The sequence below is a fragment of the Alosa pseudoharengus genome, unplaced genomic scaffold (genome assembly GCF_046254945.1).
Source record: "Alosa pseudoharengus isolate Yale_2024_CS ecotype anadromous, Long Island Sound unplaced genomic scaffold, YU_APseudo_1.1 YU_APseudo_1.1_scf_24, whole genome shotgun sequence".
NCBI classification, from domain to species: domain Eukaryota; kingdom Metazoa; phylum Chordata; class Actinopteri; order Clupeiformes; family Clupeidae; genus Alosa; species Alosa pseudoharengus.
The window spans coordinates 12,167,041-12,176,748 of record NW_027468689.1 but is presented as its reverse complement, the minus strand read 5'-3'; the positions used below and the strand labels follow the sequence as shown (position 1 = coordinate 12,176,748).

The following is a 9,708-nucleotide window of genomic DNA, read 5'->3' as shown; positions in this document are numbered from 1 at the left end:
CTCCTCCGTGGACTTCCACAATTACGATAGAAGCCTAAAGGGTTTGCGTGGCATAATGTCTGGGCCGGGAAGTGCTATCTTCTGACAACTGCAGAAGGGGATGTAGCTCAGTGGTAGAGCGCATGCTTCGCATGTATGAGGTCCCGGGTTCAATCCCCGGCATCTCCACTTTTACATCCCTAAAGGAGGTCTGGCTACCGTCACAAGCCTTTGTACAGAGTTACACAAATGAAACAGCCTGTGGAGTGGACTTTACCACCGTCACAGGACAAGGCTTGTATTTTGTAGGCTCCTCCGTGGACTTCCACAATTACGATTGAAGCCTAAAGGTGTTGCGTGGCAAAACGTCTGGGCCGAGCAGTCCTATCTTACTTCAACAACTGAAGGGGATGTAGCTCAGTGGTAGAGCGCATGCTTTGCATGTATGAGGCCCCGGGTTCAATCCCCGGCATCTCCACTTATGCATCCCTAAAGGAGGTCTGGGTACCGTCACAAGCTGTTGTTCAGATTTTGTACGGAATTGTAAAAATGAAACAGCCTGTGGCATGGAGATTAGCACCATCAGAGGACAAGGCTTGTATTTTGTTGGCTCCTCCCTGGACTTCCACAATTACGATAGAAGCCTAAAGGTGTTGCACGGCACAATGTCTAGTCTGGGAAGTGCTTTGGTTTTGGCAACTACTGAAGGGGATGTAGCTCAGTGGTAGAGCGCATGCTTTGCATGTATGAGGTCCCGGGTTCAATCCCCGGCATCTCCATTTATGCAGCACTAAAGGGACTTTAGGGATTGTCGCAAGCCTCGAGAATGTTTGTGGAGAGGAAAGGAGCAGTGTCAGAGGATCAGGCTTGTAGTTGTTGCTGACTTTGCCGCGGTTGATTCCTCTGTGGACCTCCGCAATTATGAATAAACCCCTGAAGTGCTAGCGTGGCACAACGTCTTGAATTGTAAGTGTCGTCTTTTGACAGTGGATGAAGGGGATGTAGCTCAGTGGTAGAGCGCATGCTTCGCATGTATGAGGTCCCGGGTTCAATCCCCGGCATCTCCACTTATACATCCCTAAAGGAGATCTGAGTACCGTCACAAGCTGTTGTTCAGAGTTTGTATGGAATTACACAAATGAAACGGAGATTAGCACTGTGAGAGGACAAGGCTTGTATTTTGTTGGCTCCTCCGTGGACTTCCACAATTACGATAGAAGCCTAAAGGTGTTGCGCGGCACAATGTCTAGTCTGGGAAGTGCTTTGGTTTTGGCAACTACTGAAGGGGATGTATCTCAGTGGTAGAGCGCATGCTTTGCATGTATGAGGTCCCGGGTTCAATCCCCGGCATCTCCATTTATGCAGCACTTAAGGGACTTTAGGGATTGTCGCAAGCCTCGAGAACGTTTGTGGAGAGGAAAGGAGCAGTGTCAGAGGATCAGGCTTGTAGTTGTTGCTGACTTTGGCCCGGTTAATTCCTCTGTGGACCTCCGCAATTATGAATAAAGCCCTGAAGTGCTAGCGTGGCACAACGTCTTGAATTGTAAGTGTCGTCTTTTGACAGTGGATGAAGGGGATGTAGCTCAGTGGTAGAGCGCATGCTTCGCATGTATGAGGTCCCGGGTTCAATCCCCGGCATCTCCACTTATACATCCCTAAAGGAGATCTGGGTACCGTCACAAGCCGTGGTCCAGAGTTTGTACAGAGTTACACAAATGAAACAGCCTGTGGAGTGGAGTTTAGCACTGGCAGAGGACAAGGCTTGTATTTTGTTGGCTCCTCCGTGGACTTCCACAATTACGATAGAAGCCTAAAGGTGTTGCGTGGCAAAACGTCTGGACCGAGCAGTGATATCTTACGTAAACAACTGAAGGGGATGTAGCTCAGTGGTAGAGCGCATGCTTTGCATGTATGAGGCCCCGGGTTCAATCCCTGGCATCTCCACTTATGCATCCCTAAAGGAGGTCTGGGTACCGTCACAAGCTGTTGTTCAGAGTTTGTATGGAATTACACACATGAAACGGAGATTAGCACTGTGAGAGGACTAGGCTTGTATTTTGTTGGCTCCTCCGTGGACTTCCACAATTACGATAGAAGCCTAAAGGGTTTGCGTGGCATAATGTCTGGGCCGGGAAGTGCTATCTTCTGACAACTGCAGAAGGGGATGTAGCTCAGTGGTAGAGCGCATGCTTCGCATGTATGAGGTCCCGGGTTCAATCCCCGGCATCTCCACTTATACATCCCTAAAGGAGGTCTGGCTACCGTCACAAGCCTTTGTACAGAGTTACACAAATGAAACAGCCTGTGGAGTGGACTTTACCACCGTCACAGGACAAGGCTTGTATTTTGTAGGCTCCTCCGTGGACTTCCACAATTACGATTGAAGCCTAAAGGTGTTGCGTGGCAAAACGTCTGGGCCGAGCAGTCCTATCTTACGTCAACAACTGAAGGGGATGTAGCTCAGTGGTAGAGCGCATGCTTTGCATGTATGAGGCCCCGGGTTCAATCCCCGGCATCTCCACTTATGCATCCCTAAAGGAGGTCTGGGTACCGTCACAAGCTGTTGTTCAGAGTTTGTATGGAATTACACAAATGAAACGGAGATTAGCACTGTGAGAGGACAAGGCTTGTATTTTGTTGGCTCCTCCGTGGACTTCCACAATTACGATAGAAGCCTAAAGGGTTTGCGTGGCATAATGTCTGGGCCGGGAAGTGCTATCTTCTGACAACTGCAGAAGGGGATGTAGCTCAGTGGTAGAGCGCATGCTTCGCATGTATGAGGTCCCGGATTCAATCCCCGGCATCTCCACTTATACATCCCTAAAGGAGGTCTGGCTACCGTCACAAGCCTTTGTACAGTTACACAAATGAAACAGCCTGTGGAGTGGACTTTACCACCGGCACAGGACAAGGCTTGTATTTTGTAGGCTCCTCCGTGGACTTCCACAATTATGATTGAAGCCTAAAGGTGTTGCGTGGCAAAACGTCTGGGCCGAGCAGTGCTATCTTACGTCAACAACTGAAGGGGATGTAGCTCAGTGGTAGAGCGCATGCTTTGCATGTATGAGGCCCCGGGTTCAATCCCCGGCATCTCCACTTATGCATCCCTAAAGGAGGTCTGGCTGCCGTCACAAGCCTTTGTACAGAGTTACACAAATGAAACAGCCTGTGGAGTGGACTTTACCACCGGCACAGGACAAGGCTTGTATTTTGTAGGCTCCTCCGTGGACTTCCACAATTACGATTGAAGCCTAAAGGTGTTGCGTGGCAAAACGTCTGGGCCGAGCAGTGCTATCTTACGTCAACAACTGAAGGGGATGTAGCTCAGTGGTAGAGCGCATGCTTTGCATGTATGAGGCCCCGGGTTCAATCCCCGGCATCTCCACTTATGCATCCCTAAAGGAGGTCTGGGTACCGTCACAAGCTGTTGTTCAGAGTTTGTACGGAATTGTAAAAATGAAACAGCCTGTGGCATGGAGATTAGCACCATCAGAGGACAAGGCTTGTATTTTGTTGTCTCCTCCGTGGACTTCCACAATTACGATAGAAGCCTAAAGGTGTTGCGCGGTACAATGTCTAGTCTGGGAAGTGCTTTGGTTATGCCAAATACTAAAGGGGATGTAGCTCAGTGGTAGAGCGCATGTATGAGGTCCCGGGTTCAATCCCCGGCATCTCCATTTATGCAGCACTAAAGGGACTTTAGGGATTGTCGCAAGCCTCGAGAACGTTTGTGGAGAGGAAAGGAGCAGTGTCAGAGGATCAGGCTTGTAGTTGTTGCTGACTTTGGCCCGGTTGATTCCTCTGTGGACCTCCGCAATTATGAATAAAGCCCTGAAGTGCTAGCGTGGCACAACGTCTTGAATTGTAAGTGTCGTCTTTTGACAGCGGATGAAGGCGATGTAGCTCAGTGGTAGAGCGCATGCTTCGCATGTATGAGGTCCCGGGTTCAATCCCCGGCATCTCCACTTATACATCCCTAAAGGAGATCTGGCTACCGTCACAAGCCGTGGTCCAGAGTTTGTACAGAGTTACACAAATGAAACAGCCTGTGGAGTGGAGTTTAGCACTGGCAGAGGACAAGGCTTGTATTTTGTTGGCTCCTCCGTGGACTTCCACAATTACGATAGAAGCCTAAAGGTGTTGCGTGGCAAAACGTCTGGACCGAGCAGTGATATCTTACGTAAACAACTGAAGGGGATGTAGCTCAGTGGTAGAGCGCATGCTTTGCATGTATGAGGCCCCGGGTTCAATCCCTGGCATCTCCACTTATGCATCCCTAAAGGAGGTCTGGGTACCGTCACAAGCTGTTGTTCAGAGTTTGTATGGAATTACACACATGAAACGGAGATTAGCACTGTGAGAGGACTAGGCTTGTATTTTGTTGGCTCCTCCGTGGACTTCCACAATTACGATAGAAGCCTAAAGGGTTTGCGTGGCATAATGTCTGGGCCGGGAAGTGCTATCTTCTGACAACTGCAGAAGGGGATGTAGCTCAGTGGTAGAGCGCATGCTTCGCATGTATGAGGTCCCGGGTTCAATCCCCGGCATCTCCACTTATACATCCCTAAAGGAGGTCTGGCTACCGTCACAAGCCTTTGTACAGAGTTACACAAATGAAACAGCCTGTGGAGTGGACTTTACCACCGTCACAGGACAAGGCTTGTATTTTGTAGGCTCCTCCGTGGACTTCCACAATTACGATTGAAGCCTAAAGGTGTTGCGTGGCAAAACGTCTGGGCCGAGCAGTCCTGTCTTACGTCAACAACTGAAGGGGATGTAGCTCAGTGGTAGAGCGCATGCTTTGCATGTATGAGGCCCCGGGTTCAATCCCCGGCATCTCCACTTATGCATCCCTAAAGGAGGTCTGGGTACCGTCACAAGCTGTTGTTCAGAGTTTGTACGGAATTGTAAAAATGAAACAGCCTGTGGCATGGAGATTAGCACCATCAGAGGACAAGGCTTGTATTTTGTTGGCTCCTCCCTGGACTTCCACAATTACGATAGAAGCCTAAAGGTGTTGCACGGCACAATGTCTAGTCTGGGAAGTGCTTTGGTTTTGGCAACTACTGAAGGGGATGTAGCTCAGTGGTAGAGCGCATGCTTTGCATGTATGAGGTCCCGGGTTCAATCCCCGGCATCTCCATTTATGCAGCACTAAAGGGACTTTAGGGATTGTCGCAAGCCTCGAGAACGTTTGTGGAGAGGAAAGGAGCAGTGTCAGAGGATCGATCAGGCTTGTAGTTGTTGCTGACTTTGCCGCGGTTGATTCCTCTGTGGACCTCCGCAATTATGAATAAACCCCTGAAGTGCTAGCGTGGCACAACGTCTTGAATTGTAAGTGTCGTCTTTTGACAGTGGATGAAGGGGATGTAGCTCAGTGGTAGAGCGCATGCTTCGCATGTATGAGGTCCCGGGTTCAATCCCCGGCATCTCCACTTATACATCCCTAAAGGAGATCTGAGTACCGTCACAAGCTGTTGTTCAGAGTTTGTACAGAGTTACACAAATGAAACAGCCTGTGGAGTGGAGTTTAGCACTGGCAGAGGACAAGGCTTGTATTTTGTTGGCTCCTCCGTGGACTTCCACAATTACGATAGAAGCCTAAAGGTGTTGCGTGGCAAAACGTCTGGACCGAGCAGTGATATCTTACGTAAACAACTGAAGGGGATGTAGCTCAGTGGTAGAGCGCATGCTTTGCATGTATGAGGCCCCGGGTTCAATCCCTGGCATCTCCACTTATGCATCCCTAAAGGAGGTCTGGGTACCGTCACAAGCTGTTGTTCAGAGTTTGTATGGAATTACACACATGAAACGGAGATTAGCACTGTGAGAGGACTAGGCTTGTATTTTGTTGGCTCCTCCGTGGACTTCCACAATTACGATAGAAGCCTAAAGGGTTTGCGTGGCATAATGTCTGGGCCGGGAAGTGCTATCTTCTGACAACTGCAGAAGGGGATGTAGCTCAGTGGTAGAGCGCATGCTTCGCATGTATGAGGTCCCGGGTTCAATCCCCGGCATCTCCACTTATACATCCCTAAAGGAGGTCTGGCTACCGTCACAAGCCTTTGTACAGAGTTACACAAATGAAACAGCCTGTGGAGTGGACTTTACCACCGTCACAGGACAAGGCTTGTATTTTGTAGGCTCCTCCGTGGACTTCCACAATTACGATTGAAGCCTAAAGGTGTTGCGTGGCAAAACGTCTGGGCCGAGCAGTCCTGTCTTACGTCAACAACTGAAGGGGATGTAGCTCAGTGGTAGAGCGCATGCTTTGCATGTATGAGGCCCCGGGTTCAATCCCCGGCATCTCCACTTATGCATCCCTAAAGGAGGTCTGGGTACCGTCACAAGCTGTTGTTCAGAGTTTGTACGGAATTGTAAAAATGAAACAGCCTGTGGCATGGAGATTAGCACCATCAGAGGACAAGGCTTGTATTTTGTTGGCTCCTCCCTGGACTTCCACAATTACGATAGAAGCCTAAAGGTGTTGCACGGCACAATGTCTAGTCTGGGAAGTGCTTTGGTTTTGGCAACTACTGAAGGGGATGTAGCTCAGTGGTAGAGCGCATGCTTTGCATGTATGAGGTCCCGGGTTCAATCCCCGGCATCTCCATTTATGCAGCACTAAAGGGACTTTAGGGATTGTCGCAAGCCTCGAGAACGTTTGTGGAGAGGAAAGGAGCAGTGTCAGAGGATCAGGCTTGTAGTTGTTGCTGACTTTGCCGCGGTTGATTCCTCTGTGGACCTCCGCAATTGTGAATAAACCCCTGAAGTGCTAGCGTGGCACAACGTCTTGAATTGTAAGTGTCGTCTTTTGACAGTGGATGAAGGGGATGTAGCTCAGTGGTAGAGCGCATGCTTCGCATGTATGAGGTCCCGGGTTCAATCCCCGGCATCTCCACTTATACATCCCTAAAGGAGGTCTGGCTACCGTCACAAGCCTTTGTACAGAGTTACACAAATGAAACAGCCTGTGGAGTGGACTTTACCACCGTCACAGGACAAGGCTTGTATTTTGTAGGCTCCTCCGTGGACTTCCACAATTACGATTGAAGCCTAAAGGTGTTGCGTGGCAAAACGTCTGGGCCGAGCAGTCCTATCTTACGTCAACAACTGAAGGGGATGTAGCTCAGTGGTAGAGCGCATGCTTTGCATGTATGAGGCCCCGGGTTCAATCCCCGGCATCTCCACTTATGCATCCCTAAAGGAGGTCTGGGTACCGTCACAAGCTGTTGTTCAGATTTTGTACGGAATTGTAAAAATGAAACAGCCTGTGGCATGGAGATTAGCACCATCAGAGGACAAGGCTTGTATTTTGTTGGCTCCTCCCTGGACTTCCACAATTACGATAGAAGCCTAAAGGTGTTGCACGGCACAATGTCTAGTCTGGGAAGTGCTTTGGTTTTGGCAACTACTGAAGGGGATGTAGCTCAGTGGTAGAGCGCATGCTTTGCATGTATGAGGTCCCGGGTTCAATCCCCGGCATCTCCATTTATGCAGCACTAAAGGGACTTTAGGGATTGTCGCAAGCCTCGAGAACGTTTGTGGAGAGGAAAGGAGCAGTGTCAGAGGATCAGGCTTGTAGTTGTTGCTGACTTTGCCGCGGTTGATTCCTCTGTGGACCTCCGCAATTATGAATAAACCCCTGAAGTGCTAGCGTGGCACAACGTCTTGAATTGTAAGTGTCGTCTTTTGACAGTGGATGAAGGGGATGTAGCTCAGTGGTAGAGCGCATGCTTCGCATGTATGAGGTCCCGGGTTCAATCCCCGGCATCTCCACTTATACATCCCTAAAGGAGATCTGAGTACCGTCACAAGCTGTTGTTCAGAGTTTGTATGGAATTACACAAATGAAACGGAGATTAGCACTGTGAGAGGACAAGGCTTGTATTTTGTTGGCTCCTCCGTGGACTTCCACAATTACGATAGAAGCCTAAAGGTGTTGCGCGGCACAATGTCTAGTCTGGGAAGTGCTTTGGTTTTGGCAACTACTGAAGGGGATGTATCTCAGTGGTAGAGCGCATGCTTTGCATGTATGAGGTCCCGGGTTCAATCCCCGGCATCTCCATTTATGCAGCACTTAAGGGACTTTAGGGATTGTCGCAAGCCTCGAGAACGTTTGTGGAGAGGAAAGGAGCAGTGTCAGAGGATCAGGCTTGTAGTTGTTGCTGACTTTGGCCCGGTTGATTCCTCTGTGGACCTCCGCAATTATGAATAAAGCCCTGAAGTGCTAGCGTGGCACAACGTCTTGAATTGTAAGTGTCGTCTTTTGACAGTGGATGAAGGGGATGTAGCTCAGTGGTAGAGCGCATGCTTCGCATGTATGAGGTCCCGGGTTCAATCCCCGGCATCTCCACTTATACATCCCTAAAGGAGATCTGGGTACCGTCACAAGCCGTGGTCCAGAGTTTGTACAGAGTTACACAAATGAAACAGCCTGTGGAGTGGAGTTTAGCACTGGCAGAGGACAAGGCTTGTATTTTGTTGGCTCCTCCGTGGACTTCCACAATTACGATAGAAGCCTAAAGGTGTTGCGTGGCAAAACGTCTGGACCGAGCAGTGATATCTTACGTAAACAACTGAAGGGGATGTAGCTCAGTGGTAGAGCGCATGCTTTGCATGTATGAGGCCCCGGGTTCAATCCCTGGCATCTCCACTTATGCATCCCTAAAGGAGGTCTGGGTACCGTCACAAGCTGTTGTTCAGAGTTTGTATGGAATTACACACATGAAACGGAGATTAGCACTGTGAGAGGACTAGGCTTGTATTTTGTTGGCTCCTCCGTGGACTTCCACAATTACGATAGAAGCCTAAAGGGTTTGCGTGGCATAATGTCTGGGCCGGGAAGTGCTATCTTCTGACAACTGCAGAAGGGGATGTAGCTCAGTGGTAGAGCGCATGCTTCGCATGTATGAGGTCCCGGGTTCAATCCCCGGCATCTCCACTTATACATCCCTAAAGGAGGTCTGGCTACCGTCACAAGCCTTTGTACAGAGTTACACAAATGAAACAGCCTGTGGAGTGGACTTTACCACCGTCACAGGACAAGGCTTGTATTTTGTAGGCTCCTCCGTGGACTTCCACAATTACGATTGAAGCCTAAAGGTGTTGCGTGGCAAAACGTCTGGGCCGAGCAGTCCTGTCTTACGTCAACAACTGAAGGGGATGTAGCTCAGTGGTAGAGCGCATGCTTTGCATGTATGAGGCCCCGGGTTCAATCCCCGGCATCTCCACTTATGCATCCCTAAAGGAGGTCTGGGTACCGTCACAAGCTGTTGTTCAGAGTTTGTACGGAATTGTAAAAATGAAACAGCCTGTGGCATGGAGATTAGCACCATCAGAGGACAAGGCTTGTATTTTGTTGGCTCCTCCCTGGACTTCCACAATTACGATAGAAGCCTAAAGGTGTTGCACGGCACAATGTCTAGTCTGGGAAGTGCTTTGGTTTTGGCAACTACTGAAGGGGATGTAGCTCAGTGGTAGAGCGCATGCTTTGCATGTATGAGGTCCCGGGTTCAATCCCCGGCATCTCCATTTATGCAGCACTAAAGGGACTTTAGGGATTGTCGCAAGCCTCGAGAACGTTTGTGGAGAGGAAAGGAGCAGTGTCAGAGGATCAGGCTTGTAGTTGTTGCTGACTTTGCCGCGGTTGATTCCTCTGTGGACCTCCGCAATTATGAATAAACCCCTGAAGTGCTAGCGTGGCACAACGTCTTGAATTGTAAGTGT

The 9,708-nt window shown here is 49.6% G+C and overlaps 32 non-coding genes across 32 annotated transcripts; all 32 read left to right on the top strand.

Moving 5' to 3' along the window:
• Nucleotides 1-96: 96 nt before the first annotated feature.
• Nucleotides 97-168, top strand: trnaa-cgc (transfer RNA alanine (anticodon CGC)). Its single transcript has one exon. It is a non-coding gene; the product is annotated as a tRNA-Ala (tRNA).
• A 217-nt stretch (nucleotides 169-385) lies between these two features.
• On the top strand, nucleotides 386-457 carry trnaa-ugc (transfer RNA alanine (anticodon UGC)). Its single transcript has one exon. It is a non-coding gene; the product is annotated as a tRNA-Ala (tRNA).
• A 229-nt stretch (nucleotides 458-686) lies between these two features.
• On the top strand, nucleotides 687-758 carry trnaa-ugc (transfer RNA alanine (anticodon UGC)). The gene has a single exon. It is a non-coding gene; the product is annotated as a tRNA-Ala (tRNA).
• Nucleotides 759-974: 216 nt separating this feature from the next.
• trnaa-cgc (transfer RNA alanine (anticodon CGC)) lies at nucleotides 975-1,046 on the top strand. The gene has a single exon. It is a non-coding gene; the product is annotated as a tRNA-Ala (tRNA).
• A 217-nt stretch (nucleotides 1,047-1,263) lies between these two features.
• Nucleotides 1,264-1,335, top strand: trnaa-ugc (transfer RNA alanine (anticodon UGC)). The gene has a single exon. It is a non-coding gene; the product is annotated as a tRNA-Ala (tRNA).
• Nucleotides 1,336-1,551: 216 nt separating this feature from the next.
• trnaa-cgc (transfer RNA alanine (anticodon CGC)) lies at nucleotides 1,552-1,623 on the top strand. Its single transcript has one exon. It is a non-coding gene; the product is annotated as a tRNA-Ala (tRNA).
• A 228-nt stretch (nucleotides 1,624-1,851) lies between these two features.
• trnaa-ugc (transfer RNA alanine (anticodon UGC)) lies at nucleotides 1,852-1,923 on the top strand. The gene has a single exon. It is a non-coding gene; the product is annotated as a tRNA-Ala (tRNA).
• A 216-nt stretch (nucleotides 1,924-2,139) lies between these two features.
• Nucleotides 2,140-2,211, top strand: trnaa-cgc (transfer RNA alanine (anticodon CGC)). Its single transcript has one exon. It is a non-coding gene; the product is annotated as a tRNA-Ala (tRNA).
• Nucleotides 2,212-2,428: 217 nt separating this feature from the next.
• Nucleotides 2,429-2,500, top strand: trnaa-ugc (transfer RNA alanine (anticodon UGC)). Its single transcript has one exon. It is a non-coding gene; the product is annotated as a tRNA-Ala (tRNA).
• Nucleotides 2,501-2,716: 216 nt separating this feature from the next.
• trnaa-cgc (transfer RNA alanine (anticodon CGC)) lies at nucleotides 2,717-2,788 on the top strand. Its single transcript has one exon. It is a non-coding gene; the product is annotated as a tRNA-Ala (tRNA).
• A 215-nt stretch (nucleotides 2,789-3,003) lies between these two features.
• On the top strand, nucleotides 3,004-3,075 carry trnaa-ugc (transfer RNA alanine (anticodon UGC)). Its single transcript has one exon. It is a non-coding gene; the product is annotated as a tRNA-Ala (tRNA).
• Nucleotides 3,076-3,292: 217 nt separating this feature from the next.
• trnaa-ugc (transfer RNA alanine (anticodon UGC)) lies at nucleotides 3,293-3,364 on the top strand. The gene has a single exon. It is a non-coding gene; the product is annotated as a tRNA-Ala (tRNA).
• A 508-nt stretch (nucleotides 3,365-3,872) lies between these two features.
• Nucleotides 3,873-3,944, top strand: trnaa-cgc (transfer RNA alanine (anticodon CGC)). Its single transcript has one exon. It is a non-coding gene; the product is annotated as a tRNA-Ala (tRNA).
• A 228-nt stretch (nucleotides 3,945-4,172) lies between these two features.
• trnaa-ugc (transfer RNA alanine (anticodon UGC)) lies at nucleotides 4,173-4,244 on the top strand. The gene has a single exon. It is a non-coding gene; the product is annotated as a tRNA-Ala (tRNA).
• A 216-nt stretch (nucleotides 4,245-4,460) lies between these two features.
• Nucleotides 4,461-4,532, top strand: trnaa-cgc (transfer RNA alanine (anticodon CGC)). Its single transcript has one exon. It is a non-coding gene; the product is annotated as a tRNA-Ala (tRNA).
• A 217-nt stretch (nucleotides 4,533-4,749) lies between these two features.
• On the top strand, nucleotides 4,750-4,821 carry trnaa-ugc (transfer RNA alanine (anticodon UGC)). The gene has a single exon. It is a non-coding gene; the product is annotated as a tRNA-Ala (tRNA).
• A 229-nt stretch (nucleotides 4,822-5,050) lies between these two features.
• Nucleotides 5,051-5,122, top strand: trnaa-ugc (transfer RNA alanine (anticodon UGC)). Its single transcript has one exon. It is a non-coding gene; the product is annotated as a tRNA-Ala (tRNA).
• Nucleotides 5,123-5,342: 220 nt separating this feature from the next.
• On the top strand, nucleotides 5,343-5,414 carry trnaa-cgc (transfer RNA alanine (anticodon CGC)). The gene has a single exon. It is a non-coding gene; the product is annotated as a tRNA-Ala (tRNA).
• A 228-nt stretch (nucleotides 5,415-5,642) lies between these two features.
• trnaa-ugc (transfer RNA alanine (anticodon UGC)) lies at nucleotides 5,643-5,714 on the top strand. The gene has a single exon. It is a non-coding gene; the product is annotated as a tRNA-Ala (tRNA).
• A 216-nt stretch (nucleotides 5,715-5,930) lies between these two features.
• Nucleotides 5,931-6,002, top strand: trnaa-cgc (transfer RNA alanine (anticodon CGC)). The gene has a single exon. It is a non-coding gene; the product is annotated as a tRNA-Ala (tRNA).
• Nucleotides 6,003-6,219: 217 nt separating this feature from the next.
• trnaa-ugc (transfer RNA alanine (anticodon UGC)) lies at nucleotides 6,220-6,291 on the top strand. The gene has a single exon. It is a non-coding gene; the product is annotated as a tRNA-Ala (tRNA).
• A 229-nt stretch (nucleotides 6,292-6,520) lies between these two features.
• trnaa-ugc (transfer RNA alanine (anticodon UGC)) lies at nucleotides 6,521-6,592 on the top strand. The gene has a single exon. It is a non-coding gene; the product is annotated as a tRNA-Ala (tRNA).
• A 216-nt stretch (nucleotides 6,593-6,808) lies between these two features.
• Nucleotides 6,809-6,880, top strand: trnaa-cgc (transfer RNA alanine (anticodon CGC)). The gene has a single exon. It is a non-coding gene; the product is annotated as a tRNA-Ala (tRNA).
• Nucleotides 6,881-7,097: 217 nt separating this feature from the next.
• trnaa-ugc (transfer RNA alanine (anticodon UGC)) lies at nucleotides 7,098-7,169 on the top strand. Its single transcript has one exon. It is a non-coding gene; the product is annotated as a tRNA-Ala (tRNA).
• A 229-nt stretch (nucleotides 7,170-7,398) lies between these two features.
• Nucleotides 7,399-7,470, top strand: trnaa-ugc (transfer RNA alanine (anticodon UGC)). Its single transcript has one exon. It is a non-coding gene; the product is annotated as a tRNA-Ala (tRNA).
• A 216-nt stretch (nucleotides 7,471-7,686) lies between these two features.
• Nucleotides 7,687-7,758, top strand: trnaa-cgc (transfer RNA alanine (anticodon CGC)). Its single transcript has one exon. It is a non-coding gene; the product is annotated as a tRNA-Ala (tRNA).
• A 217-nt stretch (nucleotides 7,759-7,975) lies between these two features.
• trnaa-ugc (transfer RNA alanine (anticodon UGC)) lies at nucleotides 7,976-8,047 on the top strand. The gene has a single exon. It is a non-coding gene; the product is annotated as a tRNA-Ala (tRNA).
• A 216-nt stretch (nucleotides 8,048-8,263) lies between these two features.
• trnaa-cgc (transfer RNA alanine (anticodon CGC)) lies at nucleotides 8,264-8,335 on the top strand. Its single transcript has one exon. It is a non-coding gene; the product is annotated as a tRNA-Ala (tRNA).
• A 228-nt stretch (nucleotides 8,336-8,563) lies between these two features.
• On the top strand, nucleotides 8,564-8,635 carry trnaa-ugc (transfer RNA alanine (anticodon UGC)). The gene has a single exon. It is a non-coding gene; the product is annotated as a tRNA-Ala (tRNA).
• A 216-nt stretch (nucleotides 8,636-8,851) lies between these two features.
• On the top strand, nucleotides 8,852-8,923 carry trnaa-cgc (transfer RNA alanine (anticodon CGC)). The gene has a single exon. It is a non-coding gene; the product is annotated as a tRNA-Ala (tRNA).
• Nucleotides 8,924-9,140: 217 nt separating this feature from the next.
• Nucleotides 9,141-9,212, top strand: trnaa-ugc (transfer RNA alanine (anticodon UGC)). The gene has a single exon. It is a non-coding gene; the product is annotated as a tRNA-Ala (tRNA).
• Nucleotides 9,213-9,441: 229 nt separating this feature from the next.
• On the top strand, nucleotides 9,442-9,513 carry trnaa-ugc (transfer RNA alanine (anticodon UGC)). Its single transcript has one exon. It is a non-coding gene; the product is annotated as a tRNA-Ala (tRNA).
• Nucleotides 9,514-9,708: the final 195 nt, after the last annotated feature.